Source organism: Macaca nemestrina, chromosome 7 (assembly GCF_043159975.1).
Source record: "Macaca nemestrina isolate mMacNem1 chromosome 7, mMacNem.hap1, whole genome shotgun sequence".
Lineage (NCBI taxonomy): Eukaryota > Metazoa > Chordata > Mammalia > Primates > Cercopithecidae > Macaca > Macaca nemestrina.
In genome coordinates, this window is record NC_092131.1 from 78,009,650 (window position 1) to 78,029,530 (window position 19,881).

The 19,881-nt window shown below is 36.3% G+C and overlaps 1 long non-coding RNA gene across 1 annotated transcript in view; it reads left to right on the forward strand.

Annotated features, from left to right (window-relative positions):
* LOC105477918 (uncharacterized) overlaps positions 1–19,881 on the forward strand; it is a 136,333-nt gene that overhangs the window by 85,113 nt on the left and 31,339 nt on the right. The gene's annotated exons all lie outside the window — the stretch shown is intronic.

A 19,881-nucleotide genomic window follows, 5' to 3' on the forward strand; every position in this document is an offset into this window, starting at 1 on the left:
TGGAATTCAGGAAGGGAGAAAAAGGTGCAATTTATAAGTCTTTTTAAACTCCAAAAGATCCCCTATCCGTTAAGAAAGGAATGAGAGGGTAGGCAATAGAAAACTCCATCCCACTGCTAGAATTGAATCCGTTTCTGAATATTTTGCTCCAGGTACTTTTTGGGTTTCTGAGCTGAGGTGGTCTACACCATGGTGGTCCACATAGGGTAGTCCTACTACCATAGCTGGCCACTGAGGATTTTAACTTATCTTGACTGCAAGTGACAAAATGTCCTTTTCCTTTTAAGTAAGCTGAGGAGAAGTTAGACCTTTCTTTTTTCCCCCAGAGCAACTTTTACTAAGGGGAGACATTTCTGACCCTAATAAAAAAGAAATTGATGTTTAGTCAAAATTTAATTTGGCTGCTACAGTCTCCTTTACTCACTTCTCTCTTTTTCGTATAAGGAAATGAACTCTACAGAAAACAGCTGAAACTTCCAGTCTTTTAGATTTAGATTGGTACTATTTCTTGACCTGATGGGATTTAAAAATCCTTATAAAACCAACTTCTCTCTCTTCTGTTTTGTCAATTAATTTTTTATTTATTATTGACATAAAATAATTATGTGTACATATAGATTACAGTGTGATGTTTCAATCATGTATACATTGTATAATGATAAAATCCTGCTTCCCTATCTTCTATAATTGGAATAAGTGCAGCTATGGAGACATGCATAGTACTTTACTCAAGGGGGATGGTTTTCCAATATTCTGTCAGTACAGGCATGATTCACACCACAGATAAAGATCCTTCCTTCATACTAGGCTGCCTGCCCTTCATAAATAGTCTGTACACGTCTCCATGGTGCCAGGTTTCTGAGCTGTGTGTCCTGAAACAGCGGGCTACTTCAGTTTCCCATCTTCCTTTCCTCATTTAAGCCAAAAACCAGGCCAAATCACACCCTGAGGATAATGAGCAAACACCCAATTATGTCCTCCATGGCAGAGATTCTGCTATTTAGAAGATGGAGGAAGTGTTTGGCTCTAATCTGTTCCCTCTGGGAACTGTTCTGATTTTCTAGAGGATTGGAAAGCACCTCCCTATAGCAGTTATTTCAGAGAAGTTCTCTGGCTCACTATCCATTTCTTTCATCATACCATATTGTCTAGTAAAATCTGAAAACGCCTCTTTATATATTTCTCCTGCTGAGTGACATACACAGAGATGTTCGCTGCAGTAGATCCCATCAATAGAGTAGTGGCAGGATATCAGCCTACGTTGCTTTAAGATGTTCCCTAACAATATGATACTCTACAAGTATCTTAAATATCATAGTTTTAGAAGAAGGTCCCAAGTATACCACCTTTACCTTTAGCCAGCTGGTGACTTTGGGCAGTCACTAAACAACTTCAAGCTTCAGTTTCCTAATATGTTAAAAAAAAAAAAAAAAAAAGACAACAGATACCCACTTGAATATGTGACGTTAAAGTAATATGATAGATGTAAAAGTGATTGAAAAGTTGAAGGGATTTTTGAAATATTAGGCATCCGAACTGTAGGATGACCACAACCAGGGAAAAGTAGGGCCCTTGATAGTGAGTTTTGGTTAATGTCCGTTTTGTGAATCTCGCCTTGTATTGAGTGAGGCACTGGGGACACAGAAGTTACTCTAAAATACCTCTCAATGTGATTATCACATTGTGAATAGTGAAAGGATTGTTTTTAGACTCAGCTTTCAACAGGATCCAGTATATCTTTCTGAAGCTGGAGTGTCCTTCAGATAAAACTTTTAAAAAATGTTGATAGTGAGTTAAAACAGTCAAAACCATGTGTTTATTTTGCTCAGTCTTTGATTCTTCACAGCTGGGCACTGCTTTGACTCTCCTTCCACGCAGGGAAAAGATTCATGGGGGCCTGTAATAGGCCTTACCTAGACCAGTGTTTCTCAAGTTGTTAAAATGAAGATTCTAATGCAGTGGGTAAGAATCGGGGCCCAAGATACTGCATTTCCAGCAAGCTCCCATGTGATGCTGAAGTGGTTAGATTACAGACCTCACTTTGAATAACAAGACGATGCTATGACAAGAGATAGGCAGGGAAGTTAGCTATCTTTCTAAGGTCATAAAAGGAGAAAGAAAAAGGGAAGCTACTCTTTTACTCAAAACATACATTGGAATTAATGAGTTTCCAATAGGGAAAAACGGTGCTGTGTTTACAGCCTAGCACCTTGAGTTTGAAAAGCATCAGAGCTATGTTGAATACTTCATGAAATTCATGGCAAAACATATTCACTGATCATATTTTAAGAATTCTTTGTAAAGCTTAACAGCTACAAAGAGTTAAACAAATATGGTGCACATTCTTTTGCCCATTGGTGTCAATTAATTGGTGTGCAGGAAGAGTTGCCTCTCAATGTTATTATCATTGTTATAGTCAATATCTCCATCATGAAAAACATCCATTTAGAGTCTATCATTAATAACTGGTTACATTCTGCATCCTGTCCAAAGTCTGTCAAATAATCTGTGCCATATAGCCCACACTGGGATATCAACCTTGCCTGGGTAAATAAAAATATTCAACCCATTAGAGACAGTTTCTGCCTTGTATGCAAGAAACTAGTAGAAGAATCAAGAATCAAATAAAATATTTATTTATTTGAGGTTTTTTTTTCTTCTTTGATGGAAGTAGGGAAAAGCTGATAGGATCAGAACACTCACTAGCTTTCAGTACTTTTGGTATTCCTTCCATAGTTTTCAGGATCATAATCAATGATTAATCTGATGTGATGACCATCAGGAACAAGAACAAAGTGCCCCAGTGTTGAACCCCCCCTCTTTTTATAGTAAAAATGTTCACAATAGGATCTCATTAAATTAAGTTAATTGAGGTTGGGTGAATCTGAATGAATGTGAAATATGAATTATGGCAGAGTTTAAAAATGTATTACCTTCAAATATCTACAATAACTAAAATGAGGCTCGAAGAGGACATTTTAATGAATAAATAAGAATACAATAATCAGCTAATCACTTCATATGATAAATAGATGCTTCTGAAGTGTTTTAGGGTATTGGAAATTTGTTTTTCAAAGTCAAACTATTTTATTACTTTCTTTTCACCGTTAACATGTATGTTGGCATTTTTAGAATAATAAGCTAAACTAACCAAGCAAACAAAAAGAAAAAAATCCTAGTTCTCCTTTAGAATATACCACATGATGGAACTAGAAATAATGAAGTTTTACTGACATTGCTGTTTGCTTTTCTGTCTAGCTCAAGTTCTTTCAGGTCCTGGGCCCATGGGTACATGCTTTCATTTTATTTTGAACAAGTCAGGAGATCTTTTATAGGTGACATAAGAATACGCATGGTCCACCTTTCTGCCGCTTAACATATACAAATTTTCCTTGCTTCCCTAGTTTTCCAGGGTTGTTTAGAAGCAGGCGATGGTATGCTCCTGGATGCTTGCATTCTGAGGTTCTTGTCTATAGGTGGAGCCGCCTATCTGGGATTTGATGAAAACTCTTTCACTGATGATTCTATTTTCACATTTTTAAAAATAATCTCCCAATTAACTGCTTCAATATGTTTATGAAATTTCTAACCTGATAATACCAACAGGCGTAACATTTGGTGGAGATATTTTGATGTGAGCGGAGCTGGTAGTGGTAATACAGCAATAATTGCCGGCTCATTTACGGACTATTTAGGTCGTGCAGTGAGCCAGATGAGAACAGCTAATGAGCACAGCTTCTTGCTGTAATTAGTCGAACAGTGGTGGCTCACAGATGATTTACAGTTTGCAAAAAAATCTGTGTATTTACTGAAGTGCTTATGTATTCTGTAAAGTTGTGACAAAGTAACAACTTGGGGATGTTGTGCTTTCTGCTCCCACATATTCTTCAGAGAGATTAAACAATAATGCTATCAGCACCCACAGCTTTGGCGCAAGCGATAGGCGGCTTTAGGTTTTCTCTTTGCTTATTTCTCACCCAGGGTTTCTTTCACGTTCCCACAGTGTCTTTCACATGCCTCTTTAACAATGTGGTAGGTACAACGAAGCATCTCCAACTTTTTCATCGTGTTTGCCATAGAGTGAGATTGTTGGGGGCTGTTATCGCTCTTCTTTGGTAGATTTTAAAAACTCCAGGCAGCTGGGTAAGCATCTCAAATAGCTGCAGAATATAGTGCCGTCTTTAAAAGGTCCATTCTATGTTTCCGGAGAAGACTGAGGTCGGAAAGCTATCCCATATCAAATAGAAAGTGAACCAATTATTGCAGATTTGGAGGGGGGTCTCAATTTGGAAAGTATTTTGTTAATGACAAAATTGGTCTGGGGTTGCCCTTGGTTTTGGAATTAAGCCAGAGGCATGACTTTAAATCTCTGTGATTGATTAGCCTAAATGCTCTCAAGGAAAGACAGTGCTGCCATTTCTCTTGAGAATCTTTGTATTTCTCCTTAATGTCTCTTCTTGCGATCAGGTGAATTTATTTTTATTTTGCTTTTGGAAGAAATAACTTATTAATATATTTGGTCAAACTTAAATGTTGCCAGCCTGCATGGTAACCACACTCTGACCACTCTGGCTGCCAGAACCCTGTCTGTCTTTTTAAAATAATTTTTTTAGAGACAAGATCTCGTTTTGTTGCTCAGGCTGGAGGGTAGTGGCACAATCATGGCTCACTACAGCCTTGAACACCTGGGCTTGAGCAGCCTGCAGGTCTACAGGCACACACTACTGCACCTGGCTTAATGTTTTCTTTTTCTTTTTCTTTTTTTTTTTCAGAAATCGGGGCGGGGGGCTGGGGGCGGCTCTCACTTTTTTGCCCAGGCTAGTCTTGAACTCCTGGACTCAAGCAGTCCTCCCACCTTAGCCTTCTGAGTGGTTGGGATTACAGGCATGAGCCACTGCACCTGGCTCGATTGTGTGTCCTGAAATCTCACTGAAGACAGGTTTTCTTTGTGAATATATTTGATGAGCACACCAGCAAGAAAAAGCAATGAGAGGGGATGAGAATCTCTTGGGGTATCTTTGAATCATTTTTTTAAAGTCAAATTTTCAGTTACTTGAGGTCAAAGTCTTACTAAAGAATATAGTTCCAAATGGTTGCTTGTGACTCTTTTTGTTCATAAGTCCAAAGCAACTCTCTACAACTGACAGCCCACATCATCTCTTAGTGATGAAGAGAATTCATATATTTTGCCCTGACTTAGATTTGTATTTACAGTAAGTGAGAAGTATGTAAGCAGAGGGGTTCTAAACTTATTTGAAACTGGTAAATAGCATTTAAAGGCAAAAACATGGACCAAAGAAGTATATGAGGAAGTAACAGTGTTTATTGTCAAGGTTAGGCAGAAGTAGGAGTAAGGTACTCAGCATGATGACTCCTGGGCCTCTGTTTCTCCAATGCAAGAAAATGGGACTGTCTCACTAACACAACAAGCAACAGAATCAGTTTCATTCTTATTGTTCTGCTCTTATGCAATTTGCCATCTTTATATCCTTTCTTAGTTGCTTACATTAATCTGTATTAGTGAATCAACAATGAAAAAAAATCCATCCTCACACCGTATTCCAAAGAACGGAGATCATGTTTTTTTGTTTTTTTAAATAAGTACTGATAGCCAACTCAGGGCAAGTTCATTCTGGAAAGTTTATAAAACATAGAGTGGTTTGGGTGTAGCCAAAAAGTCAAAAGGACACTAACACTTTTTGTTGCTGATGAGAAACTGTCAAGTCCTCCTTTCCTAGAAATGTGGTTATTTTGACGGCCTAATGGCATTTACTTATTTATAAAGGCAGCTTTCTGCCTCACTCTGTCCGTGGCAATTCACTCAGCAAACCAAACACTTTATATACTTCAAGAGGAACAAAAGGAATAATGCCTTGAAATTAAGTAGCTCAAGAGAGATCTGACCAAATTCTTAGCAGAAACATGGTGCAGCAAACAGTACTCTAAACTTCAGGCCATGGAAATGATATGCTGTGAGCAGAGAAAGCCTCGCTTTCTTAATTTGTAAAGTGCAGACAATACTAGGTACTGTGAGAAGTTAGGGAAGACGGAGTACCTAGCATAGTGCCTGGCATTTAGTAGATGTTCAATTAAAAAGTAGCTATTACTGTCATTAGTAATAATTTTTATGACAGATGTAACTTCCTAGAAAAGCTAGTCACTCTCAGAAAGTTGCCCAAATATACTTATATGACAATTGTGCTCATTTAAGAGTTATTAAATATCCTTTGAAATAGGTTATTAAACAAAATGCATGTGGACATCAGGTACACCACTAGAAAGACACATTACTTGATGGCCTCTAAGAAAGGAGAAATGTGATTCACACCGCAGAGACGATCTGCAACTAATAATAATAATGAAAATATTTAGGCAAATTTTCTACTACGCTAACCTTTCAGCACTTTTCTCCTTTACTTTAGTCTTTTAGGACATTTTACCTTAGAAATAAGTGTTAAACTTAACACTATTCTTTTAAAAAGAAGTATGCAATAGATAACTGCCAACTGTTTATCATCTACATGCTTGTCCTTTCAACTTCTCTACTGACTGGCTGCATATTTGTATCATTACCTAGAAAATATAGTATCAAGATTCTATTGCTCCAATTAAGAATTGTTGGACAAGTCTGGGGAAAATTTGATACTGGAGATAATTTTTCGTTTTAATTTATGACAATTATGAAATACAAGCTTGGTTATGAACCTTCATGGCAGTTAGTTTACTGAGATTAAACTTAACATATGAACATTTATGAGCAAATCCCCTTGGATATTCTCAATGTTGTGAAAGGCAAAAGTTATTTTTCTTCACATGGGTCTACTAAGAGTCTGTGAGGCTATTGCGTAATCAACTTAAGCTAGATGAGGAAATGATGCACACACACCCCTAAACAAAACACAGTAAGACATAGTTATGGCATCTTCAAAAATTAATTGAACTTACAGGATATGAGACTAAAAGTCTATTATGAAAAAAAATTATGAACCTTTACATGGCTAGGACTTTTTTTTTTTTTTATTATCTCAAGGAGGTAGTTTTAAAACGCTTGTCAGTGACCATAGAACATTTAATTTATATGAGAGGTAACATGTAGTGAAAAAAATAGTGGAAGTAAAATATGCAAAAAATATCTGAAATTGTTATCAAAGAAATTTTAAAAGTAAGGTGCCATTTTGTACTTATAAAATTGTCAGAAACTTAAGAGGATGTATATTAACTGATATAAATATGTAGAAAAGGATACTTTCATACTTATTTTTACAGCATTGTTAAGATGTAATTGATGTACAATACTGCACATATTTAAAGTATACAACTTGATGAGTTATGACATACCTGTCATACCTGTGAAACCATTGCCATACCAAGATAATGAACATATCTATCACCCCCAAGAGTTTCCTTGAGCCCCTTTGTAATTGATCCATCTCTCCTTCTCTCCCCTCTCCCCAGGCAATTAGTGATCTGCTTTCTGTCACCATAAATTAGGTAACATTTTCTGGAATTTTTTATAAATATAATAAAAAAATAGGTAGTTGTGTATTGTCTTGCTCCTGCCACTCAGTATAATTATTTTAAGATTCATCCATGTTGGGTGTATGAATAGTTTTTACTTTTTTACTTCTGTGGTATGACTATAATACAATTTGTTTACCACCTGATGATGGCCATTTCAGGGTTTTTTAGAGTTTTTAATTTTTTTTGGGGGGGTAGCTATATAAAGCTGCTTTGAATGTTAGTGTACAAATCTTTATGTGGATATATGTTTTCATTTCCTGGGTAAATATGTTAGAGTTGGGCTGGGTGTGGTGGCTCACACCTGTAATACCAGAACTTTGGGAGACTGAGGCAGGTGGATCGCTTGAGGTCAGGAGTTCGAGACCAGCCTGGCAACCATGGCAAAACCCTGTCTCTACTAAAAATACAAAAATTAGCCAGGCATGGTGGCGAGTGCCTGTTATCCCAGTTACTTGGGAGCCTGAGGCAGAAGAATCGTGTGAACCTGGGTGGTGGAGGTTGCAGTGACCCAACATGGTACCACTGCACTCCAGCCTGGGCGACAGACTCTGTTTAAAAAAAAAAAAATTAAAAAAAAAATGTTGGAGTTGAATAGAAAGGTCATAGTGTAAATATATGTTTAACTTTTGAAGACATTGTCAGGCTGTTTTCCAAAGTGAAACTTTTTAGCATATGTTAGAGTTCCAGATGCTCTATATCCATGCTAGCACTTGGTATGATTATTTGGGGTTTTAAAATTTTTTTCTATTTTTAATTTTATGTATTATAATAGATATGTGGTGGTATCTCACTGTGGTTTCATTTTATGTAAGTTCTCCAACTATGTTATCATTATCAAAATTATTTTAAGTATTCTAAGTCCTTTGCATTTCCACATATATTTTAGAATCAGCCCAATAAAAAAACCCACAGGGATTTTTATTAGACTTAGATTAAATCCATAGATCAATTTGTAAAGAAATAATATCTTGGCAACAGTGTATCTCTCCATATATTTAGGTCTCTTTAATTTCTCTCATCAATGTTTTCTACTTTTCAGTGTGTAGGTCTTGTACATATTTAGTGAAATATATCTCTAACAATTTTATATTTTTGGTGGCATTATACATTTTTTTAGATTGATTTAATTTTAATTTCCAATTGCATTTTGTTGTTATATGGAAATACAATTAATTTTTCTGTGTTCATCTTGCATCTTGGATTCCTTTAAATTTACTATTCGTTGTTACTTTTGGGACAGATTTCTTAGGCCTTTCTACATAGACAATAATGATAATGCTGTCTGAAAATAAATATGGTTTTATTTATACCTTTCCGGTCTATATTTAATCTCTCATTGCATTGTTTAGGAACTTCAAGACCATGTCTATTAGAAATCATATGAGCAGACATTTCTGTCTCATGCCTTATTTTAGGAAGAAAACAGTCAGTTTTTCACCATGAAATACAAAGTTAGCTGAAGCTTTTTATGTGTATGCTCTTATCAGGTGGATGCAATTTCTATTGATACCTAGTTTGCTGAGAGTTTTTGTCATGAGTGGATGTTGGATTTTGTCATAGGCTTTTTGTGCTTCTATTGAGAGGATCATTTGAGTTTTTTTAGTCTGTTAATTTTATTAATTACATTGATTGATTTTGATTGTTAAATCAGTCTTGAATTTCTGAAATAAATTCTACTTGGTTACAATGTATTACTCTTTTTTTAGTATAGTTAGATTTGATTTGCTAATATTTGAAGGACTTTTGCATCTATGTTCATGAGGGATAATGGTCTGTCATTTTCTTCTTTTATAACAACATCTGGTTTTGCAATTGATTCAGGACAAGCAAGCCTCAAAACTGGAGCATACCTTGGAAGGATTCTTGGCTTTGCCCAGGAAAGAATTCAAAGGTGAGCCAGTGGTTTTAGACAGCAATCTTTTATTGAACAGTACTGCTCCTCGTGGAGCAGGGCTAACTCATAGACAGTGTGCCTAAACTGGGCACCTATGGACTCTTGGCAACATACAAACTTTCAGTTACATGCAAATTAAGGGGTGAGTTATTTAGAACTTTCTACGAAAGGAGTGGTGACTTCTGAGTCTGCCATGGCATTTGTAAACTGTCATGGTGCTGGTGAGAGTGTCTTACGCTAATGAGCAATGAGGGCAGCTAGAGATAACCTTCATCACCATCTGCTAGTTGCCTATTTTAAAATGAGATTATTAGTTTATTTGCTGTTGAGTGCAGTTTCTTGTATATTCTACAGCTCTTGTCAGATGTATAGTTTGAAAATATTTTCTCCCATTCTACAGGTTGTCTCTTTAGTCTATTGATTGATTTTTTGCTGTGCAGAAGCTTTGTAGTTTGATGTAATCTCATTTGTCTAGTTTTGGTTTTGTTGTGTGTGCTTTTGAAGTCTTACCCATGAAATCTTTGCCTAGGCTGATGTCCTGATGCATTCTCCTGTGTTTTCTTCTAGCTTTTTATAGTTTTGGGTCTTACATTTAAGTCTTTAATCCATTTTGAGTTGACTTTATGTATGGTGAGGTATAGTGGTCCAATTTTTTTCTCCTGCATAGAGATATTTAGTTTCTCCAGCACCATTTATTGAAGAGTGTGTCCTTTCCCTAATGTACGTTCTTGGCATCTTTGCCAAAAATCAGTTGAATATAAATATACAGATTTATTTCTGGGTTCTCTATTCTGTTTCTTTGGTCTGTTTTTCTGTTTTTATACCAAAACCATGGTATTTTGGTTGCTGTAGCTTTGTAGTATATTTTCAAGTTAAGTAGTGTGATGCCCCCAGCTTTGCTCTTTTTGCTCAGTATTGCTTTGGCTTCTCAGGGTCTCTTGGTGTTTCCATATGAATTGTAGGAATTTTTTTCTATTTCTGTGAAGAATGTGATTGGTATTTTGATAGTGAACACGTTAAATCCATTGATTGCTTTAGGTAGTATGGTCATTTTAACTATTAATTTTTCCAATTCATGAGCTTGTGATCTCTTTCCATTTTATTTGTGTGTTATCTTTCATTTATTTCATCAGTGTTTTGTAGTTTTCACTATAGAGCTCTTTTACTTCCATGATTTATTCCTAAATTTAACCATGTCAAAGTTGTACTAAATGATATTTCTTTCCTGGTTTATTTTTCAGCCAGTTTGCTGCTGCTGTATAGAAACAATACTAAATTTTATACTGTGATATTGTATCTTGCAACTGTAAAGAATGTATCAGTTCTGAGGATTTTTTGGTGGCATCTTTAAGTTTTTATATATATAAGATGATGTCATCTGTAAACAGGGAAAAATTGATCTCTTCTTTTCCAATTTGGATGCTGTTTTTTTGCTCTTGCCTAATTGCTCTGGCTAGAACTTCCAGTATTATGTTGAGTAAGAGTACTGAAAGTGGGCATCCTTGTCTTGTTCCAGTTCTTAGAGGAAAAGCTTTTCCCATTCAGTATGATGTCAGCTGTGGACTTGTCAGATATGTTTTTTGTTTTGTTGAGGTAATTTTTTTCTATACCTATTTTAATGAGAGTTTTTAATCATGAAGCAATGTTTAATTTATCACATACTTTTTCTGCATCTATTGAGATGATCTTATGGTTTTTGTCCTTCATTCTATTGATGTAATGTATCACATTTATTGATTTGTGTATGATGAAGCATCCTTGCATCCCTGGAATAAATCCCATTTGATCATGGTGTATTATCTTTTTGATGTGCTGTTGAATTTGGTTTGCTAGTATTTTGTTAAGGATTTTTGCATATATGTTCATCAGGATTATTGGCCTTTAGTTTTCTTTTTTTGTTGTGTCCATGTCTGGTTTTGGTATCAGAATAATGCTGGCCTTGTAGAATGAATTACAAAGAATTCTCTCCTCTTCAATTTTTTTTTGAAATCATTTGAGAAGAATTGTTGTTAGTTAATTTATAAAGCTTGGTAGAATTCCACAGTAAAGCCACCTGGTCCTGGGATTTTCTTTGTTGGAAGACTTTTTGTTAATGACAATTTCATTACTTCTTATTGGTTTGCTCAGGTTTTCTCTTTCTTCTTGGTTCAATCTTGTTAGGTAATATGAGTCCAGGAATGTATCCATTTCTTGTAGGTTTTCCACTTTCTTGGCATATAATTGTTCCTAATAGTCTCCAGTGATCCTTTGTGTTTCTGTTGTATCAGTTGCAATGTCTCTTTTTGTTTCTGATTTTATTTATACAGGGCTTCTCTCTCTTTATTTTCCCTTAGTCTAAAGCATGGTTTGTTGATTTTGTTTGTCTTTTTAAAAAACTCAAGTTTTTCGGTCTTTTTAGTCTCCATTTTATTTAGTTCTGCTCCAATCTTTAGCATTTTATTTTTCCGTCTACTAACTTTGGGTTTGGTTTGTTCTTTCTTTTCTAATTCTTTGAGCTGTGTCATTAGGTTGTTTATTTTAAAACTTTCCACTTTTTTTTGGTGCAGGCATTTATTGCCAAAAATTTCCCTCGGCACTGTTTTGACTAGATTTCATGGGGTTTTGATAAGTTGTGTTTCAATTTTCATTGTTTCAATAATTTTTTTTATTTCCTTCTTAATTTCTTCATAGACTCATTGGTTATTCAGGAGAATGTTGTTTAATTTTCATGTATTTGTACAGTTTTCAAAATTTTTCTTGTTATTGATATATAGTTTTATTCCATTATAGTCTGAAAAGACATTTGATAAGATTTTGATTTTTTAAAAAACTTGCTGAGACTTGTTTTGTGGCATCGTAGATGGTCTATCCTGGAGAATTTTCCATATGCTGATGAGAAAAATGCATGTCCTGTGGCAGTTGGATGAAATATTCTATAAATGTTTGTTAGGTCTATTTGGCCTATTTGCAGATTAAGTCTGACGTTTCTTTGCTAATTTTCTTTCTAGATGATTTGTGTAATGCCAAAAGTTGGGTGTCGAAGTCCCCAGCTGTAATAGTATCGGAGTAAATCTCTTTAGCTCTGTTATTGGCTTTATATATCTAGGTGCTCTGGTGTTGAATGTGTACACACATTTATATGTACAAGTGTTACATCTTTTTAGTGAACTGATATGTTATGATTACATAATAACTTTTTGGTCTCTTTTTATGTTTTTTGACTTAATGTATATTTTGTCTGATACAAGTATAGCTATTCCTACACACTTTGGGTTTCTGTTTGCTTGGACTGTCTTTTTCATCCCTTAACTTTCAATCTATGTGTCTTTATAGGCAAGGTGAATTTCTTGCAGGCAGCATGTACTTAGTTGTTGGTTTTTGAAATCCACTCAGCCAGTCTATATCTTTTAATTGGGAAATATAAACTATTCACATTTAAAGTTGTTACTGATAGATGAGGACATACTCTTGTCATTCTAGTGTTTTCTGATTAATTTATATATTATTTGTTCCTTTCTTTCTTATTGTTTATCTTTGCAATTTGGTGGTTTCCTGTCGTAATAATATTAATATTTTACCCTTTTCTCTTTCTCATTTGTGTATCTGTTCTAGCAATGAGGTTTCTTTTTATTTTTGTTTTTGTTTATTTTGCTTCACTCAGAATATTTTGAAGAAATGTTCTGCCAGGGAGTTTTATAATTTCATGTGTTTTCATAATGGTAGATATTGCTCTTTTGATTACAGATGAAGGACTCTTTTATGCATTTCTTGTAGGGTCAGTCTAGTGGTTATGATTTCCCTCAGTTTTTGCTTCTCTGGGAATGAATTTATTTCTCCTTCACTTCAAAGTCATAGCTTTGCTGGATATGGTATTCTTGGCTGTCAGGTTTGCTTTTCCTTTCAGCACTTTGAATATATAATCTCATTCTCTCCTTGTCTGTAATATTTCTGCTGAGAAATCAGATACTAGTCTGAGGAGATTCTTGTGAACTGATGTGACTTAACACTTTTCTCTCATGTTTGCTGTTCTTACAATTCTCTCTTTGCCTTTGACTTTTGACAGTTTAATTATAATGTATCTCAGAAAGAGTCATTTTAGGTTGAATCTATTTGGGAATTTTTGAGGTTCCTAGATCATGATGTCTATGTATATTCTAAGACTTGGGATTTTTAGCAATTATTTTATAAAATACGTTTTCTATGCTTTTCCCTATCTCTTTCTTTTCTGGAACTCTGAAAATGCAAATACTCTTTTGCTTAATGGAATACCGTATATCATATAGACTTTTTTCATTATTTTTATTTTATTCTCTTCTTTTTATTAGTTTCTTTTCTTTTTAAATTTTGTCTGATTGGGTTACTCTTAAAGATCTATCTTCAAGTTTGGAAATTCTTTCTTCTGTTTATTCTGTTCTATTGTTGAAGCTCTTCATTATACTTTCATTTCATTCATTAAATTCTTCAGTTCCAAAATTTCTGTTTGATTCTTTTATATGATATCTATTTCTTTGTTGAATTTCTCATTAAGATAATGAATTGTTTCCCTAATTTCTTTGTATTATGTATCTGTGTTTTCTTGAATCTCACTGAATTTCTTTTATATCATTATTTTGAATTCTTTTTCAGGCATTTCATAGATTTCTTTTTCTTGGAATCTGTTATTAGAGAATTATATTTCTTGCTTTTTATGTTTCTTGTGTCCCTATGTTGATATCTGCATTTCTGGTGTAACAGTCATTTCTTTCAATTGTGTGTAGTAGCTTTCAAAAGGAAAGAGTTTACTGTAGATGTATCTACAGTGTCAGTCGTGTAGGGTGCTTTGACTTTGGCTCTGGGTGGGTACAGTAGTATAGTCTCCCTATGATTTCTTCACCTGTAATCAATGTCAGCAGTGTCTGTGAGTTCTGCAGGGGCTTATACTTCAATTGTTTGTTGAGGCTGTGGAGTGGTTTTGCTGGAGATGAGAACACTGCACAGGCAAGTCCTCAGGTCCCTGAGGACTGTGCTTGGGTATGTGGTGGTCCTGCCATTGGAGGGGGTGGAGCCACCAGTGATGGCAATGGCAGACCTTGGGTCGACTGGTCCTCAGTCCTCTGGGTAGTGGTCATATGGCAGCCCTACCACTGGAGTTGGGAAGAGTTGCTCTTGGCAGTAGTGGCCCTAAGCTAATAATTTTCAGGTTCTAAGGACTGTGTACTTCATTCCCCTATGTCCGGGAGAGCCTCCTTGATGTAGGGAACCACATTTCCAGGATATAGTCTACTGTGTGGGCCCAGGTGCTGGGGATGCAGCTGCACTCCTGGGTCCAGGTGGTGTCACAGTGCTACAGCCCTTTTGGTGGATGTAGAGGGTGTTTTGGGGACTCTAGGATTATGAAGATGTAGGATTTGTTGGGTCCCAGGGAAAGGTTTAGTCTGGCAGTGGTTCTGTTCTCAATATGGTGCTGTGCTAAATCAGCCTAGTTCCTGGGGGCTGTGGAGCATCCAGTGTGGATTCTCTCTCAGGGACAATGCAGTTGCATGGACTCTACACAGCTCCTTGTAGTAGACTCAGAGCCTGTGAGGGATGAGGGGCTCTCTGTAGTCAGGATTAAAGATATATGTTCTGCGAATGTGGACTACTGTGGAATCTCCCACTTAAGCTTTGCCCTCTGATAGGAAGCCCCTCTTGACTTGGAACTGATCCCATTTGGCTGCTTCACTTACCTCTCTATGTTGCCATTTCAAGTTTTTCTGCCTCTGAGGGTCTTTGTTGCTTCTTTGTTGAATTCCATTGTTCTCTCTTAGACGTTGTATTCAACTTGTGGTTTTTTGTTCTTTTCATCTTTTTTCTCATAGAGAAGGTGAGTACTGGACACCTTTAGTCAGCCATCTTGATAAGGTCTCCCTGATACTGTCTTTCTGGGTACAATTTTGCAGTAGTATCAAAAATTCTTAATTCATTTGACACAACAGTTCTGCTTCTTGGACAGTAACCTAAGGAAATAATTGGACAGGTGCAGAAAGATGTATGCATAATGATATTTATCACAGCATTGTTTGTAATATCTAAATAATAGAAATGCTCTGTATATATAGCAACATGGGGCAGTTTAAATAAATTATGCTACAGCTATTTTATAGAATCTCATACTATCATTAATATTAGATCTCTAATTTTGCCATGGAAGTATGGAAGTATGTTCTCTCTCTCTCTTTCTCTCTATTCATCTATATAAATAGAGAATATATATTAAATATATATTAAATAAAATATAGTTTTTTCTTCAGACAGGGTCTCTCTGTTCCTTGGGCTGGAGTACAGTGGCACAATCATGGCTCACTGCAGCCTCAACTTCCCTGAGCTCAGGTGATCCTCCCACCTCAGTCTCCCAAGTAGCTGGGACTACAGGCATGTGGTGCCATGCCTAGGTAATTTTTTGTAGAGACAGAATTTCACTATGTTGTCCAACCTGGTCTTGAACTCCTAAGTTCAAGTGATCCACCCACCTTAGCCTTCCAAAGTGCTGGGATTTATAGGTGTGAGCCACCATGCCTAGCCAACATATTTTTTTAAAATAAAGTATTCAAGTTATAGAATAATATGTAATGTGTAATCACTTTTTTATTGAAAAAAACACATGAATATATGTATTTATTCTCAAGTGGAAGAAGGTGAAAGTAAAATAGTGCTTTTCTCTAGGTGATAGAACTTTATCAATTTTAGTTTAATTTAAAATTTTCTTTCTTCTATTTTTAAAATATAATAACAATAAATTACAGAAGTAATTTTGTTTCTTGAGTTTATTCTCATGAGAAACACCTGCAACATTTTATGAAAATCATTGCCCTTATATTTTCTAAGATTTTGCAATATAGAACAAAACTAGAACCCACATTTGCTATTTGTGTCCATCAAAATACTGTTGCAATAACTTTCCCAGTGCACAGTGGCTGCCCTGATTGATACTTGTGAGATAGGAAATGCTGAAACTAGAAAGCTAGAACTTCAGTTCTCAAGTGGAACGACAGATACAGCATAATCCCAAAAGATATACATTTGAAGAAAGTCAAGAGGGAAATATACTTAAACAAGCTCATTTTATCAAATAATGAATATTTATTGCATACCCCCTGCCTGGCAGGCACAGAGGAGGGAATTCAGCGAACAAGACAGACAGGACTCCTGTTTTCAGGGAACTTAATTTATTGGATTTTAAATAGGTTCTGTCTCAGAATATTATGAGTGCTTTTTATTTTTTGTGCTCTTTTGTATTTTCAAAAATTCTTTACTCTTGAAAATAAGATTTTGGAGAAAAAAATGAATAAGCATTCAATTTTTAAAAAGTGGCAGTAGGAAAAATAAAATCTAGCCCAAAAGTCCCTTTGTTTGCTGAAGTCTGTACTCTTCCTCCTGGTTTGTTTGCTTGCTTTGGTCTGCTATCAGGAATTTTTCTTCTCTCATTTAACTGCTCAGAGTTGATTTCTCTTTCTTTGCTTCTCCAGCAACTGATCTATGGTTATATACTTCCTGCCTCAATATTTTCTATGCCCTGTGTTTTCCCAGCTGTGCAACCCTCAGATTCAATAACTATATATATAATTTATTTTTCTTTAATTAGTTCAGTCAGCTCATTTTTGCCTCATTACTTAAAATGGCCAGCATCGAACACCCAAAAACTCCAACCACCAAACACCCAAAAACTCCAACCAACAGCATTTAATGTTTACTTATAATTACATGATTTATTCTACTCTTAGAAATTAGAGAGGGAGGATTCCAATCGCCTTATTCTCTAGTGAAATTCTGAATGAAGAGGACAGTTTTTTGGTATATTGACTCTCATTCTCTTAATAAGCAAGTTTTTGGTGATTTTTCTTTTCTTTTCTTTTTTGCCTGGGCTGGAGTGTGGTGGCGCAATCTCCTGTGGCAGGAGAACCACTTGAATCCGGGAGGCGGAGGTTCACTGCAACCTCTGCCTCCTGGGTTTAAGTGGTTCTCCTACCACAGCCTTCCAAATAGCTGGGATTACAGGCACCCACCACCATGCCTGGCTATTTCTTCTTCTTCTTCTTCTTCTTCTTTTTTTTTTTTTTTTGTATTTTTAGTAGAGATGGGGTTTTGCCATGTTGGCCAGGCTGGTCTTGAACTGGTCTCAAGTGATCCACCCACCTAAGCCTCCCAAAGTGCTGGGATTACAGGTGTCACCACGCCTGGCCTTAATAGGTAAGTTAGAGCTAATACTTGGCTGGGCGCGGTGGCTCACGCCTGTAATCCCAGCATTTTGGGAGGCTGAGGCAGGTGGATCACCTGAGGTCAGGAGTTCCAGACCAGCCTGGCCAACATGGTGAAACCCAGTCTCTACTAACAATACAAAAATTAGCCAGGTGTGGTGGCGCATGCCTGTAGTCCCAGCTACTCAGGAGGCTGAGGCAGGAGAATCTCTTGAACTTGGGAGGTGGAGGTTGCAGTGAGCTGAGATCATGCCACTGCACTCCAGCCTGGGCAACAGAGCAAGATTGTCAAAAAAAAAAAAACAAAAAAACAAAAAAAAAACAAAAAAAACTAATACTGTGTGACTACTGCGTGCTAGGCTTCATGGTATGTGCTCCACACACACTGTTTCTATTAAACTTTATAATGTGTTATTAGTAAGTTGTATTACTTTCCTAGGGCTGGCATAATAAATTATAACAAATTTAGTGGCTTAAAACAACAGAATGGGAGAAAATTTTTGCAATCTACTCATCTGACAAAGGGCTAATATCCAGAACCTACAAAGAACTCAAACAAATTTACAAGAAAAAAACAAACAACCCCATCAAAAAGTGGGCAAAGGATATGAACAGACATTTCTCAAAAGAAGACATTCATACAGCCAACAGACACATGAAAAAATGCTCATCATCACTGGCCATCAGAGAAATGCAAATCAAAACCACAATGAGATACCATCTCACACCAGTTAGAATGGCAATCATTAAAAAGTCAGGAAACAACAGGTGCTGGAGAGGATGTGGAGAAATAGGAACACTTTTACACTGTTGGTGGGATTGTAAACTAGTTCAACCATTATGGAAAACAGTATGGCGATTCCTCAAGGATCTAGAACTAGATGTACCATATGACCCAGCCATCCCATTACTGGGTATATACCCAAAGGATTATAAATTATGCTGCTATAAAGACACATACACACGTATGTTTATTGCAGCACTATTCACAATAGCAAAGACTTGGAATCAACCCAAATGTCCATCAGTGACAGACTGGATTAAGAAAATGTGGCACATATACACCATGGAATACTATGCAGCCATAAAAAAGGATGAGTTTGAGTCCTTTGTAGGGACTTGGATGCAGCTGGAATCCATCATTCTTAGCAAACTATCACAAGAACAGAAAACCAAACACCGCATGTTCTCACTCATAGGTGGGAACTGAACAATGAGATCACTCGGACTCAGGAAGGGGAACATCACACACCGGGGCCTATCATGGGGAGGGGGGAGGGGGGAGGGATTGCATTGGGAGTTATACCTGATGTAAATGACGAGTTGATGGGTGCAGCACAGCAACATGGCACAAGTATACATATGTAACAAACCTGCACGTTATGCACATGTACCCTACAACTTAAAGTATAATAATAATAAATTTAAAAAAAAACAACAACAACAACAACAACAACAAAAATGTTGACCTCACAGTTGAGGTCAGAAGTCCAAAATCAAGGTGATGTGAGTGTTTATTCCTTTTGGGGGCCTGAGAGAGATAATTGGTTCCATGCCACTCTCCTAACTTCCGGTAGTTTCCAACAATCCTTGGCAGGCCTTGGCTTGCAGCTGCTTAACTCCAGTCTCTGTCTCTGTTGTCACATGGCTATTGTCCCTCTCTGTTTCTTCACATGGTGTTCTACTCTTCTTGTAAGGACACTAGTCATATTGGATTAAGGGCCCATCCTACTCCAATATTACCTTTTCTTAATAATAGATCTACGACAACCCTGTTTTCAAATGAGGGCACATTCTGAGGTCTGGGCGGGACATGAGTCTTTGGGGGACACTATTCAACCCTGTACATAGTATTCTTCTTCTTCAAAGACTTGGGGCAGTTAAGAAATTTGCCTAAGGTTACATATTTCATGGAGAGTTTGGATTCAAACCCAAATCTGTCTGTTGACAAAGTCCATTCTCTTAATCACCCTGCTGGGAAGTATGAGAACTCTTTCCATCTGTAAGTAAATATGTAATCCAGTTAGGACAATAAGACATGAAAATTTAAATAATAGCAAAAGTGAAAACTGAAAATAAACTATACAGGATAAGCCACAAGGCATCCCACTATATCTAAACACAATAGCACACAGATATAACGAGGTTCCATTTTTCTTTTCCTTAAAGTTGTATAGGGAAAAATACAAACTACAGAAATGCAAACATGATTATTTCACCTGTCGGTGTCATTAATTTTTGCTTTTTACAGTGACAGTTAAAATTAAAGTCCTC